At 39.0% G+C, this 12,203-nt stretch overlaps 1 protein-coding gene across 2 annotated transcripts in view; it reads right to left on the bottom strand.

Annotated features, from left to right (window-relative positions):
• Nucleotides 1-12,203, bottom strand: part of NTNG1 (netrin G1) — a 386,331-nt gene that overhangs the window by 71,708 nt on the left and 302,420 nt on the right. The gene's annotated exons all lie outside the window — the stretch shown is intronic.

Raw genomic sequence — 12,203 nt, 5'->3', positions numbered from 1 at the left:
ATTTTGCATAACCATCATTTTTAGCCCTCTTTTACTTGTCAGATATGTGGATTAAACTCTGTAATAGAAACTTAATTGAGCAGAATAATTCAAGAATACATTAGGTTGTTCATATTGATCATGCAGTTCATCAATTTTCTCAGCTTCCACTTTAATTTACAGGTTGTGCTAAGGTGGTGGCACCATTGCAGAATGCAATGGACTTGGTACAAACGTGGACATGAATTTAGTCTGTCCCGAGAGCAGGGGCATGGCAGCCAGGCTGCCTGGGTTTGAAGCTTTGCTTTTACACTCACTGACTGTGTGACCTTGGGCAAGTTGCTTACGCTCTCTGTAGCTTGGTTTCCTACCTCTTAGGGTTGCTGCAAAGATCACTCAAATTGATACATGTAAAATACTCAAAATGCTGCTTGGCAGGTAGTGTGGACTACATCCGTCTTTACTATGATTACTGTTATTGATATAGTGGGTTCATCAAGCAAGCAATACAATGAAAGATACTGCTAATTAAGAGTCAGAGATTTATATCTTCTCCACTAAAGTTGGGTAGGGGTATGGATGGGAGCATGAGATGGGAATCAGACAGAACTGAGAGGCCAGCTTTGCAACTGATTAGCTGGGTGATGACTTCAGGCAGGTTCCCAGCCTCTCTATGCCTGTTTCCTCAACTGAAGGGGGCTAATACTACCTACTGCATAGGGCTGCTGTGAGGATTGGATGAAACAATCCATAAAAATGTCTGACACATGGTACACTGTCAATAAGTGATAGCTGTTAAGGGGCTGTTCAGACTTGTTCTCCACATCACTGGAGTGTGCTCCAAATAGGTGGTAAATGTAGGAATCATTAAACTTCTATTTTAGTATTTATCTTTGAACAACTGCCCTCTGCTTGTTTTAACATCTGACATTTGGCATAACCTACTTAATCATCGTAACTTACTCAGAGATTTCTAGCTGTGTATTCTTTAAAACCAAGAGCCGTTTTCCTATTTCCTAATGGGGAGGGGTATGAAGGAATTAAAGCGTACCATGATTTTTTAAAAACCTTGGAAGGAGTGAAATTTTATTTTCAGTTATTAAATACATTCCAAATCTCTTGATTTTTAAATGCACAGGGTTTATGGCGCTTCAGCTTAATTACTGATCACTCTTCGACCCAAACTGGAAATCTAAATTTCCATTTCTGTGTTTTAACTCTGTCCTCTGAACTGAATTTCATGCTGAAAGCAATCTCTTCAAAGGACTGCTGAGTTCCTGACCGATACTTTGGCAGACTATCTTTGCTGCAGCGTGACAGTGACTTGGTACTGAATCAATCTTTCTTTCTTTCTTTCTTTCTTTCTTTCTTTCTTTCTTTCTTCTCTCTCTCTCTCTCTCCCTTCCTTCTTTCTTTCTTTCTTTCTTTCTTTCTTTCTTTCTTTCTTTCTTTCTTTCTTGCCTTCTTTCTCTTTCCTCCCCCCCTCTCTTCCTTCCTTTCTTTCTTTCTTTCTTTCTTTCTTTCTTTCTTTCTTTCTCTTCCTTTCGTAAATCCCCTGTTGAGTGAGGTATAATGGCACCATCACAATTTTAGTATCAATGGCAGAAGCTCCAAATTCCCCTATGATTGAAAATCCTGCTCCATCAGAACTGGTTGCCTTTTGTAATCCGTCAAAGAGAATGGAAGTTAGGATGGCAGAAAGAGACTTTTCGGGCGTTTTGAAACTTACATGGAGTTAGAGGGCCATGCATAATGCAAGGCGGAGTTCTCAGGATGTTTGGCCAGGCAGCTGGAGAGAGAGCGAACCTGCAAGACTATTTAATGCAGTACTTGCTGCAGCTGAATACATTAGAACGATGCAGAAATGTTTCCATTCCTTTGGGGATGCTAGCGCAGGAAGAAATGTTCACTGCAGCTGTACAAAGCTTGCCAAGCAAGGCCATTCTGAGATCTTATTTTCCTCATGAAGATGTTTTCCATTACCTAACATTTTGGATGCTTAAAGTTCAGCCCCTTCCTCATTTTGTGGCTTACAATTTTTTGGGGTAGTGTCAGGTGAGTCACTTTCTATTCCATTGCTGTAAAATGGGAATTCCTTAGAAAAGCCTTTTAAACTGTTTGCTGGCATAAAGATTTTTGAAGTAGAAAATATGTGAACACCAAGGGATAGCCATTAGTACATTTTCGAATGTTATTATTACTATTATTTTTCCAAATGTTCCTTATTGTACTGTCCAAACACCTTGGTCTGGGTTCTCTACAGACAACTAAAGAATTTAATAAACCCATTACAGTCATTAAAAAGAGTAAGGTAAGCCATGAGAAGCCTTCCAAGAGTAAGACAAGAGGGCTGTCATTCATGAAAGGTGGGCTTCTTTGGGGTCTGTAAAGGATGAATAAATGAATATAATTTCATCTGACAACACAGACAATGCCCATGAACCACGGGGATGAGAGTCAGATTATCTAGACACATGTTGGCAGTTCTTAAACACTCCCTGTGAAGTAATAAGTATTAGGTAAAGAATATTTTTACCCTTAAAATTGAGCTTGGAAGTTATTCTTTCCCTTCTTTTTTCATCTCCCTGATGTGAAATAGCCACTCCCTGTGATCACACACCTCTTTGTACAGGCCTCCCTGAAAAACTTATCAACTTATTTATAATTGTTTGTGTGTCTGTCTGAGAGGTCTGAAGGATAGTCACCATGTCTCATTCCTTTCTGTATTTCTAGTATCTGCCTGGGACAATGCCTGGTACAGAAAAGCTGCTCAAAGTATATTTGAGCAAAACTTTATCACTTGTTACCAAAACGGTTTCTATCAAATGAAAATACTTTTGGCCATAATATGATCTTGTCCCCTATAAAATGTTCAACTGAGATATTTCTCAGAGTTCAGAGTTAATGGGTACTTTTGTTCTCTCTGAACATTTACTTCATTCTGATAGCCAGAGTTATACGATATTCCTTGCCTTCTAGAAAGTGTAGTGGCTCAGAACACAACCTGGTGCTCAACTGGGTAAACTCATTTAATATTTGGCTTATTTGCCTTCCATTCCTTCTTTCACATCTTTTTTTAACCCTCTATTTGGATACTCTTATTTGTATTTGTCTTTTCCCCTAAGCCACCCAAGGGAAAGTACAGATTTTGTGGAGGTCTAAAGCATATTCAAATCTGGGAGCTCTCTTTGAGAAAAAGAATATTAACTTTAAAATATAAAATTAAAGATAAAATTTATTTTTTTAAGGTTAGAAGGATTCTGATGAGGAATCCTAAAACTCAAGCTTCATTAGGTTAAACCTCACCTCTGAAACAACCTCAAAAATACTTGGGAAAGATAAACAGATGATAGGTAGACAGACAGGAAGCACGATACCAGGTAGGCTAATTCAGAAAGAGTAATTTAAAAATGAAGAGCAGACAGGGAGTTAAGAAATAATCTCATCGAGCTTTTCATTTTAGAAAAGAGGAAACTGAATGCACAAAGAGAAGAAAGAGAGAGCCTTGCCCAAGTCAACACCTTTAAATTCAACATTGGAACAGTTAATTCCTAATCCTTGTCTGATTAGACACTGCTGAACTTGCACTGAGGAAATGAAGCACAGGTATGCATGAGTTTGAGAGGAAGGTTCTGCAATACATGGTATATGAGTTTAATACTCCTGCTTCTAGAATAGAAAATGCTCCTTCAGTCAGAGATACACACACACACGTTGAATAAGCCAAAGGGTTTCGTGTATCAAAAGAATGAGAAGGCACTTAGGGCTAGTCCTTCCTCAACTGTAGGCACTTATGGCTAGTCCTTCCTCAACTGGCCCTTCCACTCCTGTATTTAGTTTAATGTTTGTTTTAAAGGAATTTGCTACAATTAGGGGGATGAGAACTTAGTAGAATTATACAATCATTTTCTTCTTCCCGTTCTCCTCTTTCTCCTTCTCCTTCTCTTTCTGTTTTCAATTTTACTAACCCTCCCACCAAGTAAATGGCTAAAGGGGGCATAGTTAAGCAACATGATGGAGATCGCAAAAATAAACATCCTAATCTTCCAAAGCAGATTAATGCAGTGCTAAGAGTCATAACTCCTTCTGAGAATCAATGCAAAGTCGGCAGCTTTTCATCAAGAGGAAATCAGAAGGGACACAGATTTGGCATGCCTCAAAATGAGAGGAAATATTACCACTGTTGTGATAGATGGTTTGAAAAAAGCCCATCAAGTAGATGGCTAGATCTTCAGGGGAAGCCAGGCTGCGGCCATCGGGAGCTATAATTTCAAAAAACCCAGTTGAAGAAGAGGTGGGTGATGAGGAAGAAAACACTCTGCAGCCTCATTTGTATTCTGGGGGAATAATTTCCAATGTCCTTCCAGCCCTAATCCCTGGTCCCACTGTGTTGATAGGAGGCACAGTGAGTTGTCTGCCGGGAACTTGAAAGTAAAGGAAATAAGGTTGCCTTTATAGAATTATAGTGTGAAATCACCATATAAATGATCCAATCAAAGATAGCTAAAGTCATCTTACAACAGAAGGACCTGAGTGTATGTGATTGACTTGACATAGGTGACATCAACCTGATGTAGCCTATTGACAGATCTGAAGAATGGAAGAATGGCCAATCAGAAGGGGGAGGCCTAGAAAGGAGCAGTATCCCAAGGCATATGGTAGCACTGCTGGCCCAGCACTGTTTCAGGAAGAGGGAGGGGCAACCTGAAAGCTTTCAGGCCTGCAGTGTTCTGTTGGCATTAAGGAGGCTGACTCTGTGGCAGGATGGATGTGTCAGGATGTTTCAGTCTCATGTTATTAGCATTAGAGTCATTTAAATTTCCTGATGCCATGCTCACCAAGCAACCTTCTGATTATTATCTGGCTCTGCAAGGAGTCTCAATTACAAGGGAGAGAATACACTGGTCATGAGGACTTAAATATTCTGAATACCATAACAGTTATTTCATATTCTACATGAATAAGCTGGGACCTGGACATAATTTATCTCCCTACATAGCTGTTATCTCCAAAAGGAGGATTTACACATCCGGCTGGGATGAGTCCATGTGTTAGATCTCAGTGAAATTATAATGACAATAGCATCTCATTCCATTGTGTGCTTACTATGTGTCTGCCTCTGTTCTAAATACCTTACATGCATTTGGGGCACCCGGGTGGCTTAGTTGGTTGAGTGCTGACTTCAGCTCAGGTGATGATCTCATAGTTTGTGAGTTCGAGTCCCGCTTTGGGCTCTGTGCTGATAGCTGAGAGCCTGAAGCCTGCTTGGGGTCTGTGTGTCCCTCTTTCTCTACCCCTCCCCCACTCGTGCTCTTTCTCTCTCTCTCAAAAATAAAATAAGAAACATTAAAAAATGTAAATACCTTACATGCATTAATCCATTTAATTTTGATGACAACATTATGAGGTCAACACTCAGGTTTATTCTATGGATGGGAGAAACTCAAAAACAAACAGCTTGCCTAAGATCATCTCTTAAGGAAACTGATTTGAATCCAGAGATCCAGGTTGCAGAGCTTGCACCTGTAACAACCACTCTATACCATCTCTTAATTTATTTTAGGTCCCTATCTCTTATCTCCAATCTTCAAACAACAACTCTGAAAATTAAAAGTTTTTTTTTTTCTCCCAAATTTACCTCCAGCACAACATAACATGCTCTGAACTAATTTGGTGGTAAAACCTGAGTGAAAGGGGCATGAGGTGAGAATAATCAGAGGTTTGCTGCAGAAATATTACAATGTTTTCAAGTGGTGCTACCTCATATTGTGCTGTGAAAATGGTTATATGTCTACAATATATGTATTACCTTTTAAAATCCCAACAGTTTTGAATTCCAAGTCATATTTGGTCCCATGATCTTCAGATAAGGACTGTGTGGATTGATGGTTATACATGAATAATTTGGTATTCTGGTTTTGTATATTGGGCTGACAGCTTGGCATGCATATATATATATATATATATATATATATATATATATATATATATATACACACACACACATACATATATATATGGCTCTGAGAGGAAAGTCCTCTCTTATTGTGCTGTAGAATCAGGGGTCTCAGCCTGAAAGGCTGGTGGGCAGAATCTGACAGTGCTCAAGTCAGTGAGGCCATGAATGACATTTGCGGAAGTCTGGGAAGCTCAGCCAGCCAATGTGCCATCTCTAGATGGTCAGATGGGTTATGAGTACCCTTGAAAAAAAATGAGTCTTTTCCCTGTTGTATTTCCTCCAAGATGGCTGGCTCTTGCTGTAGGAGATTGAAGACCTTTGTGTTAGAGCTGCTGAGCTGTGAAGACCATACATTCCAGGAGACAGGGGAAAATGGATGGGAGGTCAATGTACCGCATGCACATTACAGCCTTATTTAGGTTTTCTTAGTCATTCACAAAATAGTTAATTCCACAAGCATTTATAAAGGCCAGAAATACAGTATGGTACTGTTCTTAAATTGCTAACATTTTAGCTCCTGAAGTCATATAGACCTGAGTTTAAATCTTATTCAGTAAATCAGGACACTATAGATGCTGGAGAGGATGTGGAGAAACGGGAACCCTCTTGCACTGCTGGTGGGAATTAAAACTGGTGCAGCTGTTCTGGAAAACAGTGTGGAGGTTCCTCAAAAAACTAAAAATAGATCTACCCTAGACCCAGCAATAGCACTGCTAGGAATTTACCCAAGGGATATAGGAGTGCTAATGTATAGGGGCACTTGTACCCCAATGTTTATAGCAGCACTTTCAACAACAGCCAAATTATGGAAAGAGTCTAAATGTCCATTAACTGACAAATGGATAAAGATGTGGTTTACACATATAACGGAATACTATTTGGCAATGAGAAAGAATGAAATCTGGCCATTTGTAGCATTGTGGATGTAACTGGAGGGTATTATGATAAGTGAAATAAGTCAGGCAGAGAAAGACAGACACCATATGTTTTCACTCTTATGTGGATCCTGAGAAACTTAACAGAAGACCATGGAGGAGGGAAAGGGGGAAAAATGTTACAGAGAGGGAGGGAAGCAAACCATAAGAGACTCTTAAATACTGAGAACAAACTGAGGGTTGATGGGGGTGGGGGGAGGGGAAAGTGGGTGATGGGCATTGAGGAGGGCACCTGTTGGGACGAGCACTGGGTGTTGCATGGAAACCAATTTGAAAATAATTATATTTTTAAAAAGTAATAAATCTTGTTCTGTGACGTATTTGCTGTGTGACCTTGGAAAAACTTACTTAGTGATCTTTGTGTGCCTGTGCTTTCTTATCTGTCAGATGGAGATAAAAATAGCACACACCCCATGAGGATTGTTATAAGAATTTAATGCAAGAAAGCACTTCACAAACTATAAAAGCCTGGGGTAAACTTAATAAATAGAAGCTACCATTATTATTATTACAATCTTGGTCATAGAAAGTCAACCAACTGTAAGTGTACACACGTTATCAAAAATCTAGAGCGAAAAGAGCAGTTAATTTTGCGTGGGAGAATCTAGGTAGGCTTCACTGAGGAGTTGACATTGAGGAGCAGTTTTGAAAAAGGAGAATTAAAATAGAAAGTGAGAGAAAGGCAATTTGGAGAAAGGAATAAATTCAGTGTCCAGCATGTGGACTTTGAGATCTTCATAGACAGCTGGAAAAACCAGTGTGGATTCATTAGAGCAATTCTAGGCTGTAATTGGCTGATTACTATCAAACCAATAATACTAAGAGCTAAAACCACAGGAATAGACAGGAATTGTAAGGAAAAAAAACTGTAGACTGAGAAGAAGCAGGGGTGGGGAGCTTGAAAATTGAAAGCAAGGGCAGATGGGGAGTCTCTGAAGGCAAAGAAATAACAAACAGAAGTCTAGGAAGAGAAGTAGGAGAGACCAGGTTTAGAGAAGACTGACTTGTTTAAGCAGGTGTCAGAATGTGCATACCCCAGTGGAGAACAGAGGAAGTCATTAAACTTTAACCTGAGAAGCAATATAGTACAATGTGCAGTCCTTGGAGTCAAGATATATGTGGGTTCAAATCCTCCTGCTCACCCTGACTAGTCATGGAAACCTTAATACTCATCCTCAGTAGTCTGCAAAATCCACGTCTGTAAAATGAAACTAACAGCATCTACCTTATAAGAATGTTGTGAGTTAAGAATGAGCTAATGCATGTAAAGCACTTAGGAAATTGTCTGGATAATGACACACACATGTGTACACCTGGGAAAATATAAATTGGTCAATGTGAATTTAATACTAGAGAAAATAACAGAACGATCATCAAATTATTTTCCATTACTCAGAGGAGACCTAGATATTGTGTAACAATTCAAGTTGGATTTCTGAAAAAACAAATAATGTCAATGTCAGACCAATTTAATTTTCTTTCTTTGAAGAATATTAGACTGTGTAGGTAAGAAGAAAGTGAAAGATTGAATACAGTGGAACTAGATGGGCTTTCTGTCTGTCTTCATGACATTTCTATCACTAGGCTGTAGAAATTGTTTAGTGCAGCAGATTCCCCCAAAGAGTGTTTTACAGAAAGTTATTAAATGTTCCATGAACAGTTAATTTTGGGAAACTAGGGGTAAAATAGGTTACTTTACTATAGGATTCTCAAGTTTTTAATAAGGTAATATGAATATCTTAAGAGTCAGTATAGTTTATAGCATTTTCCAAACTTATTTGACCATGGAATTCATTAAAGGGTCATAGAACACACTTTGGGAAGCAGAGGTGTGGATGGTATTGTACTATCTTTCTTACAGTTATAGTTCTTAAAAGTTAATTATTGAGTTTTTAGCATATATATGTAGAAAAATATTGTGTTATTCCACAGGGATCAGAAATTTAAAGATGTGGTACTTAATACTTTTATTCATGAGCTGGACAATAGCAATCAAGTGAATCATGATGAAGCATGAAGTTGGACAGAGTTGCCATCTACTTTGAAGACAGAAAAGAAATTTAAAGGACGCTGAGAATACTATCAAAAATAGAATGAAGATCAATGGGGAGAAGATGCCTTACAGAGAAAACATAAGCTTTGTAGAAAAACAAGGAAAACATTCTGATATATATATTTGGCTTTAAAAGACCAAGAAGAAAACACACTGGTCTTGAATAAAAAACATGGTGAATAAAAATATAATCACAAGAATTATTACTTCTGCCTCTACCAAGCCTATGGCAGTGAAAAGCATAGGGAAATGTGATGTGTCTCACAGATTATAGGGGTGGCTCTATTTTAGAATGTTGGGGATCTGTATTCTTCTCTTCTGGCTCTACATGCTCCTTACAAAAGTGGCCTTGGAGATGCTCCAGAATTCAGGACTTCCAAAGTCATAAAATTCCCAGCAAACTCCTGGTTTACAGTACCTCTGGGTGATGGGTTAATTGTCTGTGAATGGAGATCTTCTAATTTTCTAGTTTAATGAAGTTCTCTTAGTTCTTTTGCTGAGAGTGGACAGGAATTGACCTTCCTACTAAAAAATTACTCTGGGGGCACCTGCGTGGCTCAGTCAGTTAAGTGTCCAACTCTTGATTTCGGCTCAGGTCATGATCTTGTGGTTCATGAGTTCGAGCCCTGCATCAGGCTCTGTGCTGACAGTGCAGAGCCTGATTGGGATTCTCTCTGTCTCCCTCTCTCTCTGCCCTCCCCTGCTCTCACTCTCTATCTCTCAAAATAAATGAAAACTTAAAAATTATCCTGGCTGCTGACATTCTGCTAAATCAAGAGATTATCCAGATTGCATAGCCTTTCTAAGCCATTGAGGAGTTGATGTTGAGGGCTCAGAGATTGTAGCCACTCTTTTTTTACTTCTTAGGTTTTGTACTTTTGTATTAGGATATGACATATCCTAAGTGTTCCTCTTAAATAACTGATCTGTGATGCACCACCTAGAGTTGTGTGTGTGTGTGTGTGTGTGTGTGTGTGTGTGTGTGTGTGAGATGCACACAAAAGCACGTATGCATGTGTGTAAGAAAAAGCCGGTATGAATAAGAATCACAACAGTGTCAGAGTCTTGTGCTTGGCTGACATTTTCACACTAAAAAATTAGATGACTTCTAGGGCAAGCAACCCCATAAGAGACATGAAAATCTTATTATATGAAAAAGGATGATGATGTTAACCTGGAGAAGAAAAGAAACAGGGATCATATATTCTTTCACTACTTAAAGAGAAAAAAACCCACTGGAAATTAGGAGATAATATTGATATTAATAAATAAGTTTTATAACAATGAAACTGTCCAATAATGAACAAGCATGCCTTATGAAAAAAATTCCAAAATCAAAATTATTTTTGAACACTTATTTGGTGACAGGTGTTATGCTGAACACATTACACGCAGTAGGCCATTCAATTCTCTCAAAATCCCTATGAGGTAAGAACTGTTATTATTTTCACATTACAGGTGGGAAACAAGTGTTGGAGAGGTTAGTTTAACTTTTTCAAGGTCACACAGCTAGTGAATAGATAAACTGTATTTGATCCTGGAACCTGTGTACTAAACCACTGAATTGTTTATTTCCATCTTTGGACATTTTAAAGCACAGTCTGATGTATCAGAAATTTAATTTAAGGGGTTCTTTCCACTGTAAGGCTTTTCCATTGCAAGACTGAACCACTGCAGTCATCTCTAAAATCTTTCATTTAATTTCTGCATACTAAAGACTGAAAGAAACATTGACTTGAGCCCCCTTGGGCATTATGACCCCTGTCATCTTCCTACTGTAACAAAGATGGGGAAAAGTCTGCAAGTATAGAAAAGGCCAGTTGAAGACTAAGGGGTTGATAAGCGATAGAATCCACAAAGAAAATTGGAAGAGGTTGCATTCCTTTGGCCAGGGAGTAATTGGTGATCTTCTGCAATGTGCAAAAGATGATGGGTAGGTAAATCATGTCCATGGAGAATACAAGAAACCCATCACAGTGAGAAAGCTTGGCTAGCACAAGAAGCTCTTCCCAGTGAAAAGGTCTTGAAATAAACAAGACTTCGAAGCTCAGTTACAAGCAGAAGAAGTCATGTTAGAATAGCAACCAATGCCATTAGTAGCAGCCCACTCCAGCTGCCTTTCTGGTAGCCTTGTTAAGCTGGTCAGTCCTGAGGATGAGCTAGCAGGCTGGCAGGTGTCTGTGAACTTTCCTCTGTTCCATCTTGTCCCACTAAAGAAGCAGCAGACACCAAAAATGAAATCTGAGCCACTTTCATTTTGGGAAACCTTTAAAGTAAATATGACAAGTGTGGTGATAGGGACCCTTGGTAGGCAGCCACAGGGTCTCACAAACAAATAACCTTTTGATTCCTTCTGAATTCATGAGTCTATGGCCCTGAACAATTGAGGATGGCCAAAAGAGTCTCTGTGAATAAAATCACCTTGAAAAATCAACATTTCTGTTCAATAGAGTTTTATGTATTAATTTTAGGAGCTAGACTGTCAATTTTTCTTTAACCCAGAAAGAAACTGAATACCCTTACAAATAGGGATTTTTAAAAATCTTTTGAAGAATTTTTTTTCTGCCTCATAGAAATTTGATCATAATTTCATGCCCCCTTACTTCATGGCTTGTTTCTCGCTTCATTACTCTTACATTTAACTTGATAAGGTCCTGGTTCCTGTGATACTAGTTTTTAGATTTTGGTTTCTCACAGCTGCTGCTTTGAAGTACCTGATAACATTCTTAGCCTTGCACAGAGTGAGTGGCTTTTCAAGCCCTCATTCTCCCACTGCTCACTGTCCTGCTATTTCTGTTATTTCTCACTTACTAGGTATATTCTCAACCTCACCCCTCCTCTACTTTTGAAAGAGGGCAAACCTTTGGCTTTTACAGGTGGCTAATCGGTCCACCCATGGAATTGGGCAGTTTATTCTGAAAGTAATCATTTCTCTGCCTGAGCGTGTCAGAGTGTGTTTTCCTATGGATGTTCAGGGATTTTAGTGGGGCATACACATGAGTGGTAATGGGGCACCTGTTATGGTTCCTGTAAACACAGATAAGGCCGATGCTCTTTTCACATACACACAGACGTTCCTTAACTTAATGTAGCACCTGCAAGGCCTACAATCACACTCTGTGTCAAAAGGTGACTTTTGCTAACAGGATCCATGCCAAGCATGACCTCAACTGCTGGAATTTGGAAAAAGCCAATTATTTCACTGGGCATAGCTAAGGCTATGCTAAGATCAGACAGGGAAGCATCTTCTGGACAAAGCATCTCTCAGGTTACCCAG

Source organism: Panthera leo, chromosome C1, assembly GCF_018350215.1.
Source record: "Panthera leo isolate Ple1 chromosome C1, P.leo_Ple1_pat1.1, whole genome shotgun sequence".
Classification (NCBI taxonomy): domain Eukaryota; kingdom Metazoa; phylum Chordata; class Mammalia; order Carnivora; family Felidae; genus Panthera; species Panthera leo.
This window is presented reverse-complemented; position numbering and strand designations above follow the sequence as displayed.